The sequence below is a fragment of the Aulonocara stuartgranti genome (assembly GCF_965226115.1).
Source record: "Aulonocara stuartgranti genome assembly, chromosome: 10".
Classification (NCBI taxonomy): domain Eukaryota; kingdom Metazoa; phylum Chordata; class Actinopteri; order Cichliformes; family Cichlidae; genus Aulonocara; species Aulonocara stuartgranti.
This window is the reverse complement of record NC_138946.1, coordinates 32,660,330-32,685,560: the sequence shown is the minus strand read 5'-3', so window position 1 is coordinate 32,685,560 and position 25,231 is coordinate 32,660,330. Positions and strand designations below refer to the sequence as shown.

General features: G+C 39.7%; 1 protein-coding gene across 6 annotated transcripts in view; it reads right to left on the bottom strand.

Moving 5' to 3' along the window:
- The window catches only part of b3gat1b (beta-1,3-glucuronyltransferase 1 (glucuronosyltransferase P) b), a 62,173-nt gene extending 39,092 nt beyond the window's left edge, over window positions 1–23,081 (bottom strand). For 2 of the 6 annotated variants that reach the window (XM_082548430.1, XM_082548431.1), the window contains exon 1: window positions 21,082–22,501. The gene's annotated coding sequence lies outside the window, so the exon portion shown is untranslated. Of the gene's footprint in view, window positions 1–4,096; window positions 4,326–21,081; window positions 22,502–22,855; window positions 22,961–22,996 lie in introns of those variants that run through there. The other 4 variants (XM_082548428.1, XM_082548427.1, XM_082548426.1 and 1 more) reach the window with 4 other exon arrangements.
- Window positions 23,082–25,231: the final 2,150 nt, after the last annotated feature.

Here is a 25,231-nt window from a genome sequence, read left to right as displayed (position 1 = left end):
CTGAAAGGTATTGTTTGCGGGCAAATACCACAGCCTTGAAAAAAAGCTTGCATGTGAATTTTCAGTCAAATCTTTGGTCAAATACACCTAAAACAATGTCTAGAATGTGAAATGTTGGTATAATGGTGCTGCTTGAAGCCTGAAAACGATCGCCCATAAAAAAAAAAAAACGAGCAAACAGCAGTAGCAGGCGTCCTGACTGGATTCTACGTTAGCATAGATCCCTCCAGAGTTTTGTGCACACGGTTTAGGTAAAAATGAAAAAGTTTTACATTTAGTTCAGTATTACCTGGCTCAAAGAGGATTCCTTTTTTTTACTGTGCTGCAATTGTTTACTGGATTATTTGTGCCATTAATTAGTGTCAACTAATTTTTATTCAATCTCCACACAGGATATGCTTGTGAAGATGGAATATGGGGGAGAGCAGAAGTGCGTTGAAGTTCCACAAAGGGATGAATGAAGGACATGCATATTGTATTGAAGAAATAAGTGATGAGATGCTGTTATTTGCATTTACCATGTCAGACCTTTTGATAAACAAAATTCTAATGAAAGTGAGAACATGTATACTGTTACATCTTTCAGAAAATGTTTTTGAAATTGTGGTGCACAGTTCAGAATAAATGTTTTTCAAAAACCATTGCATCTTTTTAGTAAATGTTTATTTCCAAAAGAAATTTCTAGAAGTTCAGAACAGGAAATTTCCCGCTTTTTAGAATGAATTAGAAGATAACTCTTACGTAGTTAAACTAAAATACTCTTTGAGAGTTAATATATAAACTCTTAACACCAAGTGTTAAATTATCAACTCCAGACAGATTTGGTGTTTAACACTAAATCAGAGTTAACGTACCAACTCTCCAAAAAGAGTTAAATTAACACTCTCTGGTGTGGACCCATATAGACACTTTAATAGTGTTGAAATCAAATCCGACAGTGTTAATTTGGACATGCTGGATTTGCTGTGTATATATATATATATATATATATATATATATATATATATATATATATATATATATATATACATATATATATATATATATATATATGTCAAACCACAATTGCGACAAACCCCTCACGGAGCATCGGGGACTCAGTAAGTCGCCCTCGGACACATCGACTGACGCCGAGGGGATTGCAACAAACTGCAGACCTGTTAACATCACTGAGAACCTTTACACAGGTCCTCGTTTCAAGGACTTGAAGCCTCCCCAGGAGTGACAGAGAGAGAGGATGAACGTTTACAGAGGTTTCTGTTAACATGAATGTTCCAAATGTTCAATAAACATATTAAGTTCGTATATTTTCCCTTTTTTCTCGAGTCTGTTTGCTCATGCAAAATGAAATCTGATTAATATAGAATAAACATGATATTTAATCAAAATTAATCCACAGTAACCCTGTGATGAATCTGATTAAACACTTTAATTGTTTGGCAGCACTAATATATATTATATATTAATGTATACTTACCTATTAGTATATAGGTTTTTAAAAAAGTTGCATTTCACAGGAGAGAGCCTGTGCTAACAGACTGAAGAAAACTATTCAAATTCTCTTTGAATTTAAGCATTTAACATTCTTTATGTTTATTCTACATTTCCTTCATTATATTGCATAAATGTCTGTTACAAGCTCAAATATAAAGTTGAAAAAGTGTAATTGCAGCCAGGCTATTGATTGATTAATTGATTGATAATACTTTTTTCATCCCGAGGGAAATTGGGTTAAGGCTGCCAGCCTTGCCAGCACCATCTTACCCTTACGACCATACATACATTACACAAACATCACATGGGGAAGGCAGGTCAGAGAGGTATAACAATGGAAACTGCACAACATGAGGAAAGACGAGGAGAAAAAAAACTCCCCCAGACTGAGCTCCAACAGGGAGATCAATTTGAGAACATCACAAAACACCTCATCTATCCATACATCCATCCATACATAGATATATGGTTTCCAGCTGCCTGAGTCCCTTTACTAATGTTAAACCCACAACGTTTAAGTATTTACAAGTATTTGCAATTAAAATCAAATAGCTGAAAGTGTGCATTGGTCTAACGGATAAGGCACATACCCCATGCTGTGCCTGCAGCTTTCACTGTTCCTCCCAGCAGGTTGCATGTCATACCCTTTCCCTGTTTCCTGTTTCCTTACACCAACAACTGACAAACAGAGCCAACAATGTCAAATAAAAATTATCTTAGGAAAAAGAGAGTAAACAAATGATATTTCTGTCTTTATAAAACTATCAGGCAATCGACCCAATACTGCGACTGATAAGAAAACATTAAAAAATGACAAATACAATATTTCTTATTGAATAATTTTACATGATGAAAATGCGCATAATCAAAGACATGGCTCATGACAGTACCGCTACCATCGCTACTGGAAGCACTTTGAAGGATAAGGAGAAAATAAAATAACATGGGTCGTGCTGGCAGTGTTTGTTTCAAATTGATTTTTTCATTAAATCCCATCAGCTGAGAAAGTGCTCTCTTGATTGGTTTTCAGAATCCTCTTGGCGCAGCACCCGTGTCCATACACATCACTAAGCACACAGGTCTGCCACTTGCTAATGACCTTTGCTGGGGGCAGATGAGTCAGCACACGAACATTGCATGAAACTCAGACATAAAACAATTTTTTAACAATTTGAAGGTTCTTTCATGGAATGATTCATTTTTGATCCATCTACATAATGTAGTATTATTTTCTTCAGCTCAGCCGTGAACAATAGCACTGTGTGCGAGCACTGAAGCATGCCGATGATTGTGCCTGTTAGAACACCAATCAGCAACAACAGGCTGATAGTTTGTTTATATAACACACAACTGACCACTACTACACATTTACTATGGCACCAGTGTTTTAATGTGACTGCAATCTTCTTGTGTTCTTTTAATGTGCCTTTTTTTATGGCGTTACCTATAAGAAATGATAGAATAGCTGTAAATCAATTCAAGTACATAATGGGACTTGGCAGTAAAGCTGTGCTGGAAAGAGACGCACATCTACAAATCAAACCAAATGATTCTAATGCAGTGCTCATTATTGATAGACTCTGACTGGTTTAAAGAGCAATGAGTGGAAGGAGGACAGGCAGGCCTCATGCCGCACTTAAAAGGATTGAAAGTGTCTGACCATGTCTTTAAAATGTATGGACGAGCTCATAAACACTATAAATAGGTCTCTCTTGGTATCAAAACTCCCTGAAACATAAATTCGGTTTCAGCTGGGAAATCCATACAAATGTTGTTTGTGCTAATGAGAGTCAAATGGCAGGCACTGCTGGGGGCTATGTGACATGTACACACTGAAGGCATACTGATGAAAGAGCCACAATTTAAAGGGTAACAAGCCTTACAAGCACTGTGTCGCACAGATACACTCATGATATGGAATTTCAATAAATAGCACCATTGACCACAGCTTTGCATTTCTGTGAATGCCCAGCTAACTCTGTGTTATAGCATCCATGTATCCACGGCAAATCCTCATTACAAAGCAGTTCCTATTCCCACCCTACAGTCCTCAAGCCAGGTGGCACACAGACAGCCATAACGGCAACAGTTATTATGTGCTGTGTATTTAATAAAAGTACAATACAGGTATTGCAAAGTAAATTCACTTATCCCTACCCACATAACTGCATAATAACCTGAATCCAGATCTGTGCAGGTGTCCGTGTATGACAGATACCTGCATCGCTGCAGGTAGCCTAATGCATTACTGTTTCTGGTTTTTGATGTTCCTGTGTTTGCACTCATCCCTTTCAGCTGGTTTGAGGTATAAAACTTGAGCTGGGTGCCTTGATGTACTGCTGGCTTGGAATTCTAATAATGAGTGTGCTTTGGGATTTTAAGGATGAGTCTCTCTGAAATAGTTTTTCACTTCAGTACCTTTCATTTCAGCCTCCTCTTATGGTGCTGCTAAAACCTCCTCTTTTCTTTTCTTCTAAAAAGGGAGAAATTAATTTGCCCTGCTTGGCAGTTGTTAAGAACAATAATATAATGATCACTGGAGTCCTGACTCTAAAGTATATTGTTAAAAACTACGGTTAAAAAGCATCAAATGGATACTCACAGAAACGAATGATGATCCACAGAGTTGGATCCTGTGTTCTGTGCTAATGGTCCTGATAGCGGTGCTGAGGCTTGGGAGCATCAGCTGGGATGAACAGAGGGATCCCTCGAGTTCTCTTTCTCGGGAATGAGCTTGTGTTTGGCGCACATGTGGGCAGCATTGGGGTGACAACTAGTGGATTTCACTCACAGCATCCGGCGGGTGCTATCCAATCATCGGGGAGGGTCGTGTCCCCAGTGCCAGCCTCTATAGAGACAGAGGAGGTCATCCCTCTGGAAGAATGCTGCTTCTCATTGCAAAAACAAAGGCTGGGATTGTCAAGCTGATGGCAAGGGGACGAGGTGGAGGGGCAGCAAAGGCCGGGGGATTCGGGACAATAGAATAAATCACATAAAAAATGTCACAGCCACACAAATGGAAATTTTGCTTGGGGATGAAGCTGGATTTCAAAAAACTGAGAGTTGTTTATCTAAGGCAAAAGAAAAAAAAGCTAGTCACATGGCCCACTAGTCAGACAGTAAGGGCATTTCTTTTCATTTCCTGACAGGCGTATGAAAGGAGTGCACTTTGAATAGACTCTTTTTGCTTGAAAACTCCTAAAGAGAAATAGGGTAAAAATATGCCTACAATCTGAGGAACGCTCATATCAGGAACTAAGGAGGACTGGTACATGGCTGATGGTGCTTACAGCAGGTGGTTTAGACAAGAGACTCTAACTTCAAGCCTGCGTAAGTCTTTTGACATCACACATGGGACACTGCAGTCATACACGTTTGTCTACACATACACTATGGGAAGAAAATGTATGGGGAAACATGACATTGGTAAAATCCCAGATGTAAAGCCACATTCAGGCAATATCAGTAAAACCACAGATGCAATTAGCCAAGAGGAAAAAAACTTACTAGTTCAGCCTTAAAATTGGAAGATACCAGGAGCTGCCATGTACTTTGTGAAAACCACTCATTATGGACAACTGCATTTAAATAAAAGGCAAAAGCTAATTTTAAATCAACAGACATCATCAACAACAGTTAGGTCTGTTTACAAGTAAACAGAGGTATTGGTCCAACTGATAAACCTGTGACAGTGCCTTAGGCGATCAGGACTCACTGATGAACTTGGGAAGGGGGGCCTGTGTAGTCTGATGCCATGGCAGAGATGCTGAAAACCTTAGTACCGTATTTTCCGCACAATAAGGCGCACTTAAAATCCTTTAATCTTCTCAAAAATCGACAGTTTGCCTTATAATCCGGTGCGCCTTATGTATAAATTCTGGTTGTGCTTACTGACCTCAAACTGATTTTATGTGCTACACGGCGCTCAAAAATCTGTCAAATGTTTTAGTACGACTTTGGTGGCACTGCGTGATGGAGCCTCGCTGAGTAATCTGGGTCCTAAACTCCATCGACCTTCAGGTCCCAAAGTCAAACGAACACTGCGGCATCACTGAGAGTTAAACACTGGCTAAATTCTTTCATCTTTAATAAAATGATCAGTGTTGCTGCTTTAACATCCAGGCATCCATGAAAACAGAATTTATTAAATTTAACTGAGTTACACCCAGCATTTGTTCACATCAGTTTAAGAAAAAAGGTCAAAGACACAGATTCACAGGGGTAAAATTGTTGGGGTGCCTGAGTCGCTGACCCAGTATTTTGTTTTTAAATATATTTCTTTATTAATTCTTAGGTTTTGGTTGTGATTTCCGTGTTCCCTTTGTAGTGTCTATGGTTTCAGTGTCTGCCTGTGAGTCTATGTATACAAGTTCAGTCTGTTATGTTTCCTGGTTTACTTTGAAAGTCTGGGTTAATGTATTGAGTTTTGCTTCCCTTTGGTCTCGTCATGTATGATTTGTCCCAGCTGTGTTTCGCTTCTGTCTCTCATTCCCAGAAAGCTCCCTCTGTGTATTTTAGCCTTGTGTTTCTCTGTGTCAGTGTCGCGATCTACCCTCATTCTGTACTGTGTGTTCTGTTTATTTTGTATTCTAATGCAGCCAGTTTTCTGTTTTGCCGTCCAGCATTAAAGCTGTATTTAAGTTCACCTGCACTTGACATAAGATCATGACCAGAACATGGACCCCGCAGATTGTTCCGCCTCTGAGGTTGATTCCGAAATGGAGAGGTTGGTTAATTTGCTGGACCGCATCTCTCAGGCCGATAGCTTACAGGCTATGTCTGTGGGACTGAGCGCAGTGGACGCAATGATTAAGAACAACCCCGGCTTCATCAATTCTCCTTGAACACTAAACTGAGCAGCACCATAGCTGCATGGAGGGAGCACGTAAGAGCCAGTGAGCTAGCTATCTTTCTTTCCACGCCAACACAGCAGCACCAGACAGAGTTCTCTGTGAAGCAGCTGCGTTTGCCACAGCAGGACGGCGTTTCTGCTGGAGGTTAACCGCTTCAGTGTGAGGAGCCGGAGGATTTGCAGCCCGATCAACTGGAGCAGTCGCAGCTCAATCCGCTGGATGACTTGCGAACTGGTCCGTCCTCTCTCTCGCCGCCTCCCCCTTCCACAAGGGAAGGCGTCGCTCACGCCGCTGTCACTCCAGGGCTGCTGAGCTAACTTCATCGGTGAGTAAGAGTGACTGTTTGCTGAATGTTCCGCTTGAGCATCCCGGTCCCGAACCTTCTGACATTTCATTCACTGTGAATCAGACTGTTTTCCTCTCGGGATTCAGTTCTGCCCGAACCAACAAACTCAGACACTGTATGTTTGGATTACATGAACATTAAATCAATCAGAGACTAATCAATTAAGTCTGGTCCTGCCTCATCTGGTCCTGCTGCTGCCACGCCGTCGTCTGGTCCACAACCTGGCTGGCTGTAACTCAGGACGTAGAGCAGGTTAGTTGCTGATCAGAAGGTTGGTGGTTCGATCCCTAGCTCCCCCAGTTTGCATTAGGGCTGGGCTATATCATACCGTTCACGGTAATACCAGTGTAATTTTGGGCAACGATAGGAAAATGAAATATTGCAATAGAATATGGGTAAAACGCGCATGCGCAGTGCCTTTGTTTACATACGCACATAGCGGTGACGCAGAATGAGAAGAGCGTAAGCGGATCGTTAAATGTAACTGATGAACCAGAATTGGTTTGTAAAAATCCCGGATTTTCCTCGCCTGTGTTGCTCCGGGCAATCCCCGGAGAGCTTTATGGACAGTTTTTTGAGTTCCAGTGCTCTTCACGGACTTTTGGTTTTCTTGAGCTCCTCGGCTTCTTGTGGACTTGTGTTTTGTCATTTTGTTTCCGTGAGTCTGCACTAGAGCAGGGCGATATGACCAAAAGTATTTATCACGATATACGTTTGAAAATTTGCGATAACGATATAACTGACACTAGACAAAATACTTTACAACTCCACAACTTTATTAGTGCAAAAAACCCCATCAATGTATTTTCACTTAAACAAGCAGCTGTTTTTTATGTGCATTAAAGTTATATAAAAATGTAACAGTGCAAATGCAAATTCCTCGCTGACAGTTTAACCAAAAGGCATTTCCAGTGGAAACTGGCCGACATATCCTCAGCATAACCATGTATAACATCCACACAACTTAAAAAGAGGTTATACACACACAATACGGTAATATTATGTCATGGTCTCCGTGCCTGCCCGGTCGGCCCCACAAGGCTACAATTGCTGTTTCTGTTCTCTCCCTCTCTGCCTGGGCGGAGCTCACTGTGGGCTCCCGCCCTTGGCCCACACACACACCTGACAACACTCACCCATCATCACCGGGAGCACTATTTGAGGCTGGAACACAGATCCTCTCGTCGCTGGATGATTGTACCCCTAACGTTAGTGTTCTCACAGCTCTTGTGCTTCATATTCGTGATTTGTGATTAGTTGGTGACCTGCCTTCTCGTCTGCCTCAGATCTTCCCCCCCCCGGGACCTGCGACCTCCCTGCTGCGGGAACGTGTGTGAGTGTGAGCGAAGAAGACGTGAGCGAGTTACCCTGTGATTCCCCCGGAGTTTTGGATCCCTTCACTGTACATATATTGCACTGGCACTGTAAATAAACTACACCTTGGAGATACCTTACCGCTCTGCGTTTGAATCCCTGTACCAGATCGTGACAGATTATGTTGAAGCACAGTACGTATCACTCCGCGAGGCTCCGCCTACGATAGCCGTAATGCTCCGACAATCCATCAAGCGGTGCGGCTTCGTAGCTTAGCAAAGTTGTACTGAAACATTTGACAGATTTTCGAGCGCCGTGCACATAAAATCGTTTCGAGGTCAGTAAACACAACCAGAGTTCATACATAAGGCACACGGGATTATAAGGGGCTCTGTCGACTTTCAGAAAAATCAAAGGATTGATTTTAAGTGCGCCGTATTTTCCAAACAACACGGTAATAACGACGGCCCGCTAGCATGCTCTACCAAAAATAGTGCTTTGTTGTGTATCTGACGGACGAAAGCTAAACCAGTTCCACCAGTGAAGCTGCAGCATTTTTACAAACCAGTTCTGGTTCATTGTTTCATTCAACGATCCACTTTCGCTCTTCTCATTCTGCGTCGCCGCCATGTGCGTATGAAAGCAAAGGCACTGCGCATGTGCGTTTTACCCATATGCTATCGCCATATTTCATTTTCCTATCGTTGACCAACATTACACCGGTATTACCATGAACGGTATGATATAGCCCAGCCCTAGTCTGCACTTTGGGTCCACCATTCCTGCCTGCACGCACTTGACAAAAATTGTATCGTGGCACCACTAAGGTGATTCCCAAAGAGCAATTAGTCAAAGGTTTAGCAGGGTGTCCCTAAAAAATTCAAGGAAACCGGACAAGTGGTGGTCAGTTGGCAAGTTTAACTATCAATAGCTGATGAACAGTATCTGAAAGTCATATCTACATACATCTGGATTTTCAATTGATATATCTACTGTTTACTGAAGCCTGATCAGAAATACTCTCAGTTCTCGGCTTTCAAGAAGCCATTCTTAAAGAAGGGAAACCAGGAGAAAAGCATGACGTATGCTAGTTTATACGAGAACTGAAATGAAAACCGATCTTATGGAGTGATGAATCTTAATTTGAAATTTAGTTCAAATTGTCATCAGCATATAAAGAGGAGGTACAACAGTGAGCGTATCTGTCAAACATGGTTGAAGTTTGGTCATATTTGGGGCTGCATGTCAGCCAGTTGTGTTGGTGACCTAGTCAATATAGATCAAATTTAAATGAAGACAATATCTGCTATACAATACCATTCGGAAAAAATCTGATTGGCATCAATTTCATTTTTTAGCACGAAACACAATCCAAATGCAGCAAAAACATGGATGGATGTCAGTGCCTCCACATTACTGAAGCAGCGTGGGATCATCTTGATAGACTGGCACAAAGACCAGCTTTGAATGTCCTTCAACAAGCCTGGAGAACTATTCCTGAAGTCTGCTTTAAGGAATTACGAGAAAGCTTTCCTAAGAGTGTGATGGAGTATTAGGACCACATTAAGAAATAAAAATGTATTGTTCATTTTGAGAATAAGGTTGAAACACTATAACATGAAGATTAAAGTTAGATTGTTATTTCAGGTCAAACAACTGATGCTGAATTATCATTTATCCTTTTCATTGGCAAGCTTAAATATGAAAATTATTCATTCTGAAGATATAAGGCAGCAGTATTCAGGCTCAGTTTTCTTTCAAGTGAATGAACCTTTCATATATTCATAGTCTGTATCCCTGCATCAAATTCCATTCAGTCATCAACAATATTTCTTATTCATTAAAAAGACTGTTTAGAAATGTGTACAGATGATCACCTGTTTGGATTTTTATTATGTGTGTCAGCCTCATTTTCAGCTGGAAACACCTTCCTGTGTGTTTGTGCATGTTATTAGAGAGCAGATGATGGTGTTTAGAAAAAGAAACTATTCAAAATAATGTGCGCATATAAACAGACTAATCAGAGAAGAACACATCTCAGTCCTCTTGATGTGGGCTTCTCTTCATCAATCAAGAGTGTGAAAAAAACTGTCTTTTTTTCTTTCTTTTCTTCTTTTGACATTTCACTGTGCTTGGCATGTTGAGAAGGTTTTTGTTAATAAGGAAAAGTTGAGTAAAATTATGCACAAGTTTAACCTGCTAGGAAAGAATGTAACATCCTGTGATTTTTATTCCTGAGGTGAGAATTTGTCAGATCAGATTAATGATACTGTGATACAATTTCAAAGGTGTCATATAGAGAAAGAAGAAGCCTTGATACAGTATTAAAACATAAATCCCTAGTCTCACATTCAATAAATATTTTCTTAAGCTGGCCATGACAACACTGACATGTGCTTTTAATGGCAACATTTCTTCCTCTGAAAGTATTTTTTCTGCTTTAGAATTTGTATAAACACTTATTGGTTTGCAGAGATGTAATTATTGCATCATACATACAAATCTAGCTTCATTGTTGCAGGACGCTGGAGGGGGTATTCATTTTTGGGTTTCTGCTTCAGAAGCCTTATTATGAATGATTGCATGATTGAATCGACACTTTTTTATTATTTTTTACATTTTTGTTAATTTACCAAAATTAATCCAATTACAGCATTAGAACAAAAGTCAGGGAATCCGGAATGTTAAAATTTCCTAGTAATACATTTTTCTTATGCTTATGCAGAAAGCTTGAGTTACATTTCCTGGCAAACAGACTCACACGACTCCATTCATGTTACAGTTTTAGGATTTGAGTTTTGCAACGAAGCAGCTATATTACCTTTTGTCAAGAACTATAAATATTCTTTTTGAACTTCAATGCATTTTATGCCCCTGTAGAAATGCTATCTTCAAGGATAGCAGTGCATTTTCTTGAAAAGACAATAACAAAGACTTACATGGACAGACTTGGAATTTTCATAGACTTGATAGACTTGATAATGTAATTTAAATACTAATATCAGAAAGCTTATGCTTAAAATAAAAATGCTTACATGTTGATGTATAGAAAGTAATTTCACTTAATTAAACACAACAACATAGGATGGATGAGTATTGCATGGGAATGCCACCAGTAGCTGGAGTCAGAAACCAAGGTGCAAAGTCTGAATGATGTCTTTAAACTGTTTTTTTTTTTCATCTTTAATGACTTTCAACTTGTGCACACAACTGTTGCTTTTTAAAATCACTGAAAACTTACACTATACAATAACATGCTTTTGATTGCAGCTGTGGATGGCTAATGAATGGGCAGTTAAATGGTGACTGTATTAAATCAAGTGATAATGAACAATCGCATTACTGTTCAAATCACAAGGCAATTAAGGACTTATGAAAAGTTTAGCATCCTGAAATCCTGATCTGCTGAATCTACATTGCACTGACTTTATTCTGATTATACCTGATAGATGAAGCCGTTAACTCTGACCTCCACATACACAAACTTTCTACAGATGAACAGCTCGTATTGCCAACCTGTCCTCACTTGTCAGTAGGACACTTTAGAGTGCATCCTGGTTTGATTTGTTATCATTGTGGACTCAACAGTGACAGGTAAATAGAATTACTAAAGTGAATTTCACATCAGCAAGTGGGATGTTTGGGTTTGGAGGGGAAAAATAAATCAGATAAGCCTGAGATATCTAAAACCTGAGAAATAGTTTTAAAAGAATTTAGTATATATGAGTTATTAAAAAAGTGTAGCAAGTGAGAGTTTAATAATTTTATATGTGGGTGTATGTGATTACAGCTTTCTACTGTGAAGATGTTTACAAGTACAGACGGTGTGAAGTCTAACATTTCAGTGAAAGCGTTAATGAGTACCGGATAGTGCTGTGCCAACAGTACATTTCACAGCTCAGACAGGCAAAATGTTCCTACTTTCAGCACAGTTTGTGTTTGCAACAAGCATCATCTTATTAGTTTAATTAGAAAATCATCAACTCTGGAACCATACACCCTGCAGTCGGGAACCGATGAGATGTATATATCACAGCTCATAATGATACTGAGATTGCTATAAGAAAATATAGACTAAACAATAAACACCGTGACACTAATAAATGAAGTCTTTACAATATTTGTGAAAGAACGTGTTCTAAAGAACATACTGAGAGTGGTATTATAATAGGATACTACCATTGCAACTAGTCCGTTTGGGACATTTCTTCCTTCCTGGTTATTCAGCTTTAAGTGGTGTTATTGCAAAGTGGAAGCATTTAGGAACCCCAGCAACTCAGTGGCAGACCTCATAGTTACAGAGCAGGGTCACTGTGCTGAGCTGTCACCAACACTCTGCTGACTCAATGATTGCAGAGCTCCAAACCTCCTGTGGTATTAACATCAGCACAAAAGCGGTGTCCTGAGACACCTTGGCATGAGTTTTCATGGACGAGCAGCTCCTGTAGGTGTAATGTGTAAATGCACAATAGCGTGAAATTTAAGCTAAATTCTAAAGAACAGTAAGGAAGCATTAGCCTGAAATTGTAATTATAACATTAGAGATCTGAAGCCTTGGCGGCTCTGAGGATTCATTTTCTGTCCACCATTTAACAAGGAAACATGCTGCACTGTTACTGTATCTAATTATGCACACGACCAGCCTCCTCATAGAGTAATGTATTGCCAGCTATCAGCCTTTGGAGCCTGATATAAACAGCAAGCCAAAAACTCCAACTCTACTTGGCAATCAAGTACTTTTTGGCCACTACAGTCCTACATATCAAGGCAAATTGTACACATGCCATTCTACATCTACAGTTTGTTGTGAAAAACCCACATAGCATTGTAATAATATAATTGCCATTTAAAATCATATGTACCAAAAATAAGATGCCAAAGCAGTTGTCACACCTCAGGCTGGAATTAACTGAGAGCTCAGGGAGAGCGAGCTTCTCTGCAATACCTTTATGTAGTCTCATCCTCGCATGATGGGGAACCTTCATCAAACACTCTTAATAAAATTCATTCAAAGATTTATACAGTCATTTGAAATGAAATGTGGATTTAGATTGTTGTCTGTTTTCATTTCCTCTCTATAGAGAATGCTGAACAACCTTCTTGTGCTGCCTGGGCAAAGCACGAGGCCACCCCACTGACACTAACAATGAGAAGATGAGGAGTGAAAGTGTTACACTGTCAAATAGCAGCAAGACCTTGATGCCAGCTCTTGCTCTTGACGAAGGCGGTCGCACTTTTCTCCTCCTCCTCTAACTTAGCTTTCCTGCTTAGCCTCTTATGTCCTTGTCTAGTCTCGTGTTTTTTGTATTACTTTTCCCTGGAACACTCTCTCACAGTCTGTTCTCTAAAACCTAAAAGAGGAATTATGGATTTGATCAACTGGTCCCTAAATGCAATTGACACCCTTTTCTCAACGAGAAGTTTGGGCTTGGGTGAGCCTGAGTGCTGAAGATATCTACCTATTTGGAACCATGGTAACAGGGTTCTTGCTGATCGGAGCTGGCTTGGCCCTGACTTATCAAAGAATTAAGAAAGCGGAACCGGCTGTTCAAACCTCCACAAGGCTGCCCGCTGGGATTGAAACGATGGACGAGGCGTGAGTTTCTCAAAACGGGCTCATTGAGTGCAGCACGGATAAGATCTTGGAGAAGCTTACAGCTGCCGTGAATACTCAGAATAAGATCTCTGAGTGCAGACTGGATTACATCTTGGGGAGGCTCACTGTGGTCGTGAGTTCTCAGAATCGGCTCTTTGAGCACAAGAATGACAACATCACAGAGGCAAGTTTGATAACATCATGGAGAAGCTCACGGCTCTCCAACGGCAGATTGAGAGACCAGTGTTGGACTGTTAGAACTGCTTTGAAATTCATATGAGCTGTTCGCACTAAAGTAAAAAGCACCATCACTTCATGCGGAGACCCTTCGGCTCCCGCCTTGCGACCGCAGCTGGCGCCGAACAAAAACACCCTGATAACGACTGTGTTTAGACTGTTCTTCCCATTCCATGCAAGGCCACCTGGGTTGGCTGGAAGACTGTTTACTTAGCCTAGCAGGGCGAAGGACACTGTCTCAGCTGAACTCTGGACACACACACACACACATATACACTGATATGCACACACTCATCCCCCCCTCCCTTTCCTTCGATGCTTGTTCCCTCCTGGGAACACGGCGGGTCTGAGCCCACGCTGGAATGGTAGCGCTGGGCAGGATGGCTGCTGTGTTTGCTTCGGATTACTCCTCACCCCCCACCCGACCCTGTGACTTGTCACGCGTTCCATAATGTTGTGTTGTGGACATTTATGTACTTTTTGTGCAGAGGAGTTTTTTTGTTTCCTGTTCTCATGCTGTCCTCCCAGGAGCCCAGCATGAGTAGAGGTCTCTTTTTTTCCTCTTGTACTTTCCCATTGTAGTGTATATTTCAGTGTTTTTTTCTGTAACGCTACCGATCTCCGACCTGTATCCCCATGTGATGTCTGTGTTGTGTGTGTAAGGTCGGGGGGGGGTGCCCTATTTCACTGCAGGGCAACCTGCACATGGCGAATAAAGCCTTGATTGATTGATTGATTGCAATTTAAAGAGTTTGTATGTTTAAAATATGTTTAACATTGGCAACTGTTGTCAGCATAATATGCAACCACAAAATCACCACTGGCACCGTCTACGCCTACTCTCATTCACTTTGGTTTTGGGCACACCATAATCCGATTACAGCCTCTAGTTGGAGTCCTTCTGTTAATATTCCCTTTTTTTTTTTTTTTTTTTTGCTGTTTTGCATACTTGCATATTTGATGACGGAGTAAAAATTTATCTGCTTGTTTTCCCCGAGGCAATCAGTATTCATCAAAATTCATGTCTTATCGGTGTATCAATTAATTTAATATGGCCTTAATGAAGTAGTAATTATTTTAAGCTACTTATGTGACCATTCTTATAACGGAAATCAAATCAGCAGCCAGAGGCAAATGACAATCAGTTCCATCAAAACTCAGTGTATACATGAATTGTAATATTCTGCAAGACATGTAATGAGATAATCCAATTATTCTTATGATCAAAGTGAGAAACAACAAGTCTCTGCAAGTGGTTTATGCTCATTTAGCAGCTAGTGAGTTGCAGTGAAGTGACATCACAACATGCTTGTCTTTACATCTGAAAGATAACTGGTAATATTCTCTAACAGGAGATCAGTGCAGATTGGGATGAATTAAAAACCAGTGCTGTCCCGACCTTTAAAAAGAGAGTGGTGCAATCAACATGAAGTACAGACTTAAAACAACTGGAAAAGTCAAACTATAGGGATAAAACCACATGTATTATTCATGTGTGTACAACCCTCATGTTAAATTTAAATAAATTAGCATTCACTCACATTTCGCTGAATGGAAGTTTGTCCCCACCCCCGATATCCACACATAGAGGCAATTTTATCTTTCAGTGGCTTTAAAAATAGACTCAAAACAATCAGAAGCACATATACAATCATCCTACAATCAAGAAGGAAATGTATGCACACAGCCGCAGCCGTTTCCATTATATACAGCCACTTTATCCATGCCACTCATCCTGATTACAAAAACACATAGATACACAATATGCATACATTAACTTGTTTACTAGTTTCCCGGTTGTTGCGATTGCTTCGGGGGGGACTTTAAAAGTAGTGCAATAACTTTTAAGTAGACCGATCTCAGATGCCAGAATGGGTCATTTAGTGGAAGAAGGACACACTGCTGCTCCACTTCACCGATACTGAAGAGGGGGTTTATCCCATTCAGGCCCCGGCTCCTTCAAGTTCAGCTTTAACTGGATGTGGAGGATGTGCTTGGCAAACAGACACGCTGCTGCAATGTTGTTTTTGGAAAAGCAGAATCATTTTAATGCAGCGCTATTACTGCACTACACAGTATCACAAAGCAGCTGATAAACTGCAGCATCTGTTTATCGTTTGTTTCATGTTTAATCATTTATAAGTATCTGGATCGTTTTTGAGTGTGGGAAAATTTGGTCGATTTATAATGTTATGTGACCTCAGAGCAGCTTGGTATTTAGGGGCAACAACACTATGGGGAAACTGCCAAATGACACTTTATCATGCTGACATAATGAATAACAACTGGCCTAATAATAATTCATTTATTTTTTTAAAATATGGATGATTCGAAAAAAAAAGAACAAGTTGAGAAGTGGGCTGGGTAATAAATTATTTGTAAATGTAGCAAAACTACAATATTAAAATAACAAGTCAGGCTAAAGACCCCAATGATCAGCTGATCCCCTATGAGCATATGATACACACATGTAGTTTTGTAGTCTTGTGTAATTCTGTTCCTGTGAATCAAAATTACTTCAGAGATGTTACATTTAATCAAATCTGAGTTCTAAAGAAAAGGGCAGAGTGTAGTTATAGGGGCTGAAAACTGCAGCATGTTTGAAATAAACTCAAACAAGACTTGGCAAACGCATCACACCATTACACTTACAGTATGTTATGCCTATGTTTAATTTGGATGTGTGAAAATATACATGTTGTTGCTCGGTTTCAACACTTTTAATTGGAATCATCAGCCAGAAAATGTGCAATGACACAACCAATGATGAGCCAATCAGCAGTTCCCAATAACAAAATGTGCCAAATATTGTGTTTTCTGTGTTAGTGATCCATCTTGTGAACTACAAAAACACTAGCCAAATAGCACCAGCATGTCCTGTATGAAATGTATCAGACACTGCAATACCATTAGCCTAGATTAAAATATTGCTTTGTTTCTATTTAGCAGGTAAAGTGGGTGCAGTTTTACCATAAGACCTCACAACTTTAGTGGCAAGCTGCTTGTCTCAGGACTCTCCCTGTCTCCAGCCATGTATTGTTATCAATATAATGCAGTCATATTATAAAATCATCCCACAAAGAGCGTGTAAAAATAAAATAAGAAAAGAAATAGTCAGCTTTAGTAAGACATTTGCTCACGTTCAGAAAAAGGCCCATTTTCTGTCTTCCCATGTGTGAAGCTCGTTAGCTCATCATGAATCAGCAGGATGACGTTCTGTATCTTCTTGGCATTTGGTAAGACTGAGTCACAGTCGGGCTGAACACTTTAGTGTCAGTACAAATGGAGAATGCTGCACAAATTTGAGTGTAATACAAAAGAAATGCATTTCTCTTATATCGTCCAAGTCTAACATAAAATGCATTGAATTGAATTACAAAGCTTTCTGGCTGCTGCTAGCGTAGTCAGTCGGGTTTGTAGGTTTGCATTGTTCTGGAGGAAGTGAGGGCTATCTAGCTTGTCAGTATGTTACCTGAACCATACTCTGATCTCCAGCACTAAGTATGCAATTGGTGGTTGCCATTTGTAGTCAGAATATGCAAACTCAGCTCCTTCCTCCATCCTAACACCAGTGGAAATGTTTGTTTGTTTGTTTGTTTTTTTACAATAATGTATTTAAATTTCAAATATCTTCAAGTTTTGCTTCTATTTTCTTACCATAACACAAAGTTATTTTTGTAGGTTGACTGTTTTAAGGGAAATCGGGTACTTTAGCAACCTAACTAAAATAACTAGCCACTTCCAGAAAGCTAGCCAGCTACAACTCAAGGACCAAGGAGAAGGTTTTTAGGGCACAGCCTGCAATTTACAAAACAAAAACAAAAAAGTGTTTTTTTGACAGTCACATTCTCACTCACAGAACTCTCAGTCAACATGCTGTCATCCAGCTGTCAACAATAAAATGTCCTGTAACATCCTCAAAGATTCAGAGGAAAAGTTTCCAGTGAAAATAACATGAACTCTGGCATGTTTGGGCCTTAATACAATTCAAGCTCAGTGCTCACACCACTTTCCAGATATGACTCCCCATAACTTTTTTCTCCAAAATAAAATGCAAAAAAAGTTATTTTGATATCGTAATTAATAACAAATTTACACCTACAATTGTTCACAAAAGGACAACCAGGTACAGTGTTTGCTTTCTGAAATCGTGCCCTCACAAACTGTGGTTCACAGTTTCAGCAGTGATCAGGTTCATACTCTACAAGAACTATGGGGAAGCCCTATTTTGAGAGCATTTAATTATACAGAAAAGTACATGATGGAGTTGAGACAAAAAAATTGAACCTTATTAACTAAAGCTGTCAACAAATTGTGAAGAAGTGATTGACCTTATGTCAGAATGGTGGCCTGGAAAAGGCAAAGCCTCTCAAGGAAATGATAAACTAAGAAGAAACAGCAAAACATAACACAACAGCAAGCACACATCTCAATAAATTTGGACCCACCACTAATAAAATAATCTTGCTACTTCGCTGACCCACTTCCACTACGCTGCTGTATGCAGCCACATATGCTGATGCCATAACACTGCCTCCACCATGTTTTACAGGTTATATTATTTCCTCTGTCCAATAAAGTGTTTCATAACTCGCTTTCCGATGGCTAAGAGTGAAAACAGCTGCACCTTACACCTTGTCGTAACCGTTTGTATATCCATTCATGAATGCACCCTTTTGATGTAGACTTTGACAATAATATGCCAGTTTCCTTCAAAGTATTCTTGAGTGCAGGATTTTTCTTCAGCCTCTGAGCTCAACATTCACTTTGTGACTGTTTGATTTTGCAAAGAGTGTCATTGTCCAAAATTCTATAGATCTGTGCTCTTGCTTCGTAGTCATTGCACACAAAACGCTCACTCAGTTAGCACTCTATTGTCTACACTTTTTTTTTCAGTGTATCTGACATGAGAGAGTACAGTTCAGAGTAAACTTCAGAGGACCTGGCATCCTGCTTCATAGCGTGATAGTGCTGGTTTGGCGAGGAACCGCTCTGTGTATTGATCTGCTCATGCACTATTCCCTCTACTTCGTGTGAGAATTTGCCTCTGATCTGAACCAACTTTCAAGTGGGTAAAAACAATCTGACTCAAAGGCACTTTTTTTTGTAATGTACATCAATAGAGTAGCAGAGTGTGCAGAAAAAAAGCAAGCCTCCAATAGTGGTTCAAAGGGTAATGATTTACCCTCTGAATGGCCTATCCATCAGAGCTACCCTTAATTCTGCTTTATACCGATCTAACACAAGTTGATGCAAACTCAAAATAGTTCAGGAGGATTTCAAAGTGAAATGTCATTCCATTGGGGCGATCGTGGCTCAAGAGTTGGCAGTTCATCTTGTAACCGGAAGGTCGCCGGTTCGAGCCCCGGCTTGGACAGTCTGTGTTGTTGTGTCCTTGGGCAAGACACTTCACCTACCGCCTACTGGTGATGGCCAGAGGGGTCAATGGCGCGATATGGCAGCCTCGCTTATGTCAGTCTGCCCCAGGGCAGCTGTAGCTACATCTGTAGCTGCCTCCACCAGCGTGTGAATGAATAGTGGAATTGTAAAGTGCTTTGGGGGCCCCGATAAGCGCTATATAAATCCAATCCATTATTATTATTAAATTTCCAGACAAATCTTAATTCCAGTGAAGATTTTTCAACAAGACTCATTTGTTCGACAACAGAAGGTGAAGCACAAATGGCGAGGTAAATTATTGAACATCGCTACAAATCTTAGTGTGATGATAGTAGTGTATGTATGTATACATGCACCCTATCTCCTACTTAAAAGGTTGAATCCTAGTTTGCAAGAACATCGTCACACATACAGCGATGATTAACATCTATATGTTATTACAAAAATCTTTATATTGATTCATATTCATCATCCCTCAATGTTACACTGTCCACTTGTATCACTTGGCACATTCAGTGTGGAAATTTGTTCAAGTCACCAGTACAGCGATTATTCACACCTCTGTGTTTTTAAAAAGAACTATTATTACAATTATTCAAATATTTATTATAAATATTTTAATAATTATAAATATTTTAATAATTATAAATTTAATATAAATTCTTTGGATTTTCCTGTATATTATGTTCATATTAGTGCTGTCACCGTTAATCTGGTTAAAATGACATTAATGCCATAACCGCCCGTGCGTGGAGCTGCACGGCGTCAAAGCGTTAGCGGGGTTAGCTTGTTTTAACACGATAACTCGCTAACGGAGATTTGCCGCGTTAATGCAGTTATGGCATTAACGTCATTTTAATGAGATTAACGTTGACAGCACTAGTTCATATGTTTTTACCGTATTACCTAATCAGTCTGTGTTTCTTTCATGTGTCATGCTCAGTGTTTGTCGCCCGTAAAATAACTTATTTCTAAACGTGCTGCTGGTTACAATAAAGATAATAATGTATTGTAACTTTTTACAACAAGTTTTCCTCAAGTAATCAGCACACTAATAATTTGCTCCATCATTTGATAAATTGTTGGTGATACTTGAAACCATTAAAGCCAACTTAATCTTTAATGTCGCAAAACTGAAAGTTTCAAACCTGCAAATGAGCAAAACTGAAACACTGACTTGAATAAAACATCTTAATTAGCTCTGATGATATCTTTTTTTTTTTCAGTTTGATTTACATTTTTAGTGCAGTTTTCTTTATTTATCTTTATTGCTTTTACTGTGCTGTTTATGCCAGTGGTTAAGACACAGTTGATGGCAATATAGTTTTATAATAGTACATCTAAAATGCTGCAAGGCTTTGTGAAACGGTAAAAGATGCTTAAGCGTTATACTGCATATTCATCAGTGCCAGTATTTTGAGAAAGACAAGTTGGCAGCTAAGACTCCTTGAATATCTTCCAAAGTCTAATTAACAGACGTAGATATCAGCAGTACTGTGCAGTCAAAGATGACAGACTGTATCACAAGACACGAATCACTCGGTGTCACTCTTTATTTCAGAATCAAAACAGATTTAATGATCCGTAAAAGTATAAAACATTGACCCCATTAACTCCTAACTGACGCACCTGTGATCCTCAAAAGTTCTCTGTATTTGAGCTATTCAGAGCACCGGAGGATTTGTCAAGATGATCTCTATTACACTTTAGTCTATAGTTCGATAAGCACTGACACGGCGTGGAAAAACCTATAAACATGCAGAAAACGTGTCTTATCTGTTGATCCTACATATTTGAAAAGATGGATGACTCAAAGGAGAAAAGATAAAAAGGGTTCAAACCTTAATTGCAGACCGGAGCTGCTCAGCATCCACTTCTCTGCGTGTTGCCTTCTCCTGCACTGCTTCTGCTTCCAAGCTCAAACGATCTCGCCAAAGCAGATTTCAGACACTCTTTGCTGCAGTCACTGCCGTTCATACACAAACGCTGCAACCCTGAATGAATGAATAGAGCTTACAGGTGTACATGTCGGGAGAGCGCTGCCAGAGCTCATGGCGTGCTCCAGCGCTCACAGACTGAGACGTGGAAGAAGAGAGGGCAGCTTATTTGGCATTATCATCCCACCCTCCCTCTGGTCTACTCTCCTCCCGTTCCTCTCTCTGTCACTGTCTCCTCTCTTATTCACCTTTTTATCCCCTGCCTTTCCCCTCAAAGCAACTGCTCGGCTTCCTCTTGTCTTGCTGTAATTATGAGTGTAAGTAATTGTCTTATTCCAGCAAGAGGGTGTACGTGAGAGAGAGGCAGACACGACTTGAAGCAAGCCATCTGTGAGAGAGTATTTATATGAAACTGAAGGAGAATCTCTGCTTTAGAGGGAAGGACCATCCTCTCTGAGACAAACAGCTACTGGCATGTATCAGAGAGGGATGAACAGCCGACTTCGTACAAGAAGAGGAGAATGAAAGAGCCTCCCGTGTCTTCGAGATCTAAGGTGCACACAATGAGGAGCTGGTGATTTAAAGAAGCATAAAATTACCTTGGACACAATTACATTTTTTGACAGTGAAGAATCACCTCTCTGGAACCCTTAAGTGCTACTTTTCCTCTTTTTGAAAGGTGTGACATTTAGAAGAAATGCTTAGCCACTAAACTTGAATCTAACCTTTACTAAATAATGGATTGTGGCTGTGAATCATGTGACACCTCAGTAATTGAAAAACAATATGAAAATTCCAGAGGTTCGCTTCGACAGTTGTAAGTCCACAGCTGTGTGCACTTTAGTTCACTCAGTCATGTATATTTATTAAACGCAAGAAAACAATGTTGCTTTAAAGAAGACATGCGCTCCAGTCTGGAAGCGATGAGGTGAAATAACTCTCCTAAAGCCATCAGTCACGTTGTGAAATATTTCCACTCTGACGCCATTTTTGCTTCGCTTCACATACACACACTTCTGACTAGAAGCATTTAAACATCTATGAGAGTCTAAATGATTGTCTTTTCCATCTATTATGGCAACACATGTCCAACAAGGCTGTTGCTTAGTTTCCAAAATAAAATGTCACGAGTAGTTGTTATTTGTGCTCTGTCTGGTTGTGTATTTTCTTTTTAAAGCAGCACAGGCATCATCCATCTAGTTTCATCAAAATGAGCCTGGACAGTGCAACAGCTGTGGCATTTCAAACTTTGAATGTTGAACTTTAAAGTTTGTCCCCAGTCACAGAGATTCGTAAGTAAGACTAAATGTGATCAACTTCACTTGTCTTCAGAGATGGGCAGTAACACGTTACTTGTAACTCACAGAGTAACGCGTTACTTATAACGCGTTACTGTAATCCGATTACACGTTACTGTAATCCCTTACTTTACTCAAGTAACGAGTAAAGTAAGGGATTACTATTGCAAAAACGGTAATTAGATTACCGTTACTTTCCCGTAGGAACGCTGCGTTACTGCGTTACTAAAACCGTGATTTTTTTGCGAGAGTGTCTCACGACAGTGACGTAAGCGAGTGCGACGTTGGTGACAACAGCTGTGTGCAGATCAACAGTGGATAATATATCGAGTGTGGGAGAGAGTATGAGCGTGCAGCGTTTAAAGCGGGGAAGTACTGACCTTACTTTGAGTTTGATTCCATAAAAAGTGACAAAAACATTAGTGTCCATCGTGCGTGGGAAGAAAACTTCTTTTTACAGTGAAAAAACCCCTAAACTTCCAAACAAGCACCGAGTAGCTACGACGTAATGGGAAACTCACAGAGAAACTCGCGGATTCTTCCACTGACCGCGGCACACCTGCACCAGGGTAAACCTCCGCCTACCCCACTCCTGCTTTACAGGTGAAAATAGAGCAACAGGACCACTGAGTCTTTGACTTTATTTATTTTCTGCTGTGTTTTACTTGCATCTATTTGAAAGACTGAGTGTAAACACAAAAAAAATTTATGTGCTGGAATGTGCAGAAAATAGGTTTAAATGTTAAACTAATTTCTTCCAGTCAGAGAATGTTGCATATAATTAAATTTTTGCTTGATGCATAAAGTTAAAAGATTAAAACTAATAAAACAAGTTTTAAAAAGAGACTTTTCCATTTGATTACATTTTGTATGATGATTATGCAGAAAAAGTAGAATTGGGCTGAAAGATCTATCACTTTATCAGCTACTCAGGTTGTAAATCGTGTTTTTAAAAAGTAACTAAGTAACTAAGTAATTAATTACTTTTGAAAATAAGTAATCAGTAAAGTAACGGGATTACTTTTTGGGGGAAGTAATCAGTAATTAGTTACTGATTACTTTTTTCAAGTAACTTGACCAACACTGCTTGTCTTGCAAGGCAAAGAAGAAAAGCTGCAGTCGTTTACTGACATTGGTTGTGTGGAGCTAAAAACCTAATTGCTATTTTTTTTTTCAGCTGTGAGGCCTCTAGTTGTTAAACCATTGTTTATAATGAAAGAAAAGTATTATATAAACGTCAGCCTGTGGCCACTGGCTAAAACAAGTGACTGCTCTGGATTTTTCAATATTAAACCTTTTAAATATTTGATTACAGTTTGTAGCGGGCCAAACACAGTCAGAATGTCATTTTAAAGTTATTTTAAATAATAACTCACCTCACTTACTCACCAATAAATATATGTCTAACAGTTTTTTAATCTCACTCTTAAAGGGGAAAAAAAGCAAATTACTAGTTGTGTTCAGAGAGGAAGGTTTGAGTGCGTACAGCGTGTTGTGTTCACGCTAGCTCAGAATAATATCATATTGCTCTTTTTAGAGTGCTGGTGGTGGTGAAGGATGGCTTTACAATTGTGGAATATTTTCAGTGTGTCTGTGCCTCTACAGTTTGCCTTGCAAGAAGAACAAGTAGGTCAAAGCGCCTCGGGACTCTGTAAGCATTTTGACAGACTTCCAGATCTTCTGGAAGTTGGTCTCCAGAGGGGTGTAGGCAATATTTAGGGCAAACCCCTGCACAGTAATCTCCTTCCTTCAGCTAATGCATTAAAAAACTGGGAACATGAAAGTATTTCAAATAAAGGGAAATAAATGCTCAATGTGATAAAGCTAGGCTAGCTTCATTAAGGTAAGACATACACATGAATCGCTGAAGCACTCATCTGCTTGTTGAGAGATGATACGCATCATTATTATTGTGTTACTGTAAGTACGGTACAATCATTGCATTGCTAATTCTAGTCCCTCACTAAAAGCAAAACCCACCTTGCCACTGTTACCGGACAACAGCTTGCACAAACTGGAGCAATGGTGGTAAGAGGGGCTGCATTGGAGAGAGAACAAGGAAAAGGAAGTTGCAGGGGAAAAAAAGGCTCAGCCTTGCTGAAAGGCCGGGTATTTTGTCTCTGCATGTCTCAATGGGCAGCCCACAATGTGTGTTAATTCATCCCTCACAAAGAGCCTTGAAGCGAGGCTTTCCCAAACCAGCAAACAAATCACTTCTCTCCCTCTCCATTGGTATTCTGAGGATGATTCTCAGGTCTTTGTGTAGGGAAATGAGCAGCGGAATAAGAAACAGATTTAAGTTGAAGGTGCGGTTTACTCAGGGATCGCTTTGATTGAAATACCTCACACACGAACAGAATGTCCTCGTTTTGAGTCTATATCATTTTTTTCCTGTCTATATTGAGACAAATACCACCTCTGTGTTGAGATGAAGTAAACTATTCTGCCGTTAGCAGTCCATTTAAGTAAAATTTAATTAGCTGTTAGCAGCCTGTGATTCCACTCTTTCATTTCATTCATAAATCCTCATTTAATATCTGTTTTGGGAGCACTGCTGCTTAATTTATTATGATATAGCTCTAAAAATGTCTTTATTATAACTGTGTGAGAGAGTGGATATTTTTATAGGCTCTTATTTAGTGCTAATTAAGTTATCCATAAAACAATGCTAAAGGTTAACGTTTTGCTAAACCACATTCTAGTCAGAGTCTGGTCTAATCTGGTTTCCTGCAGCAATAAAATTATTTTAAGTTAAT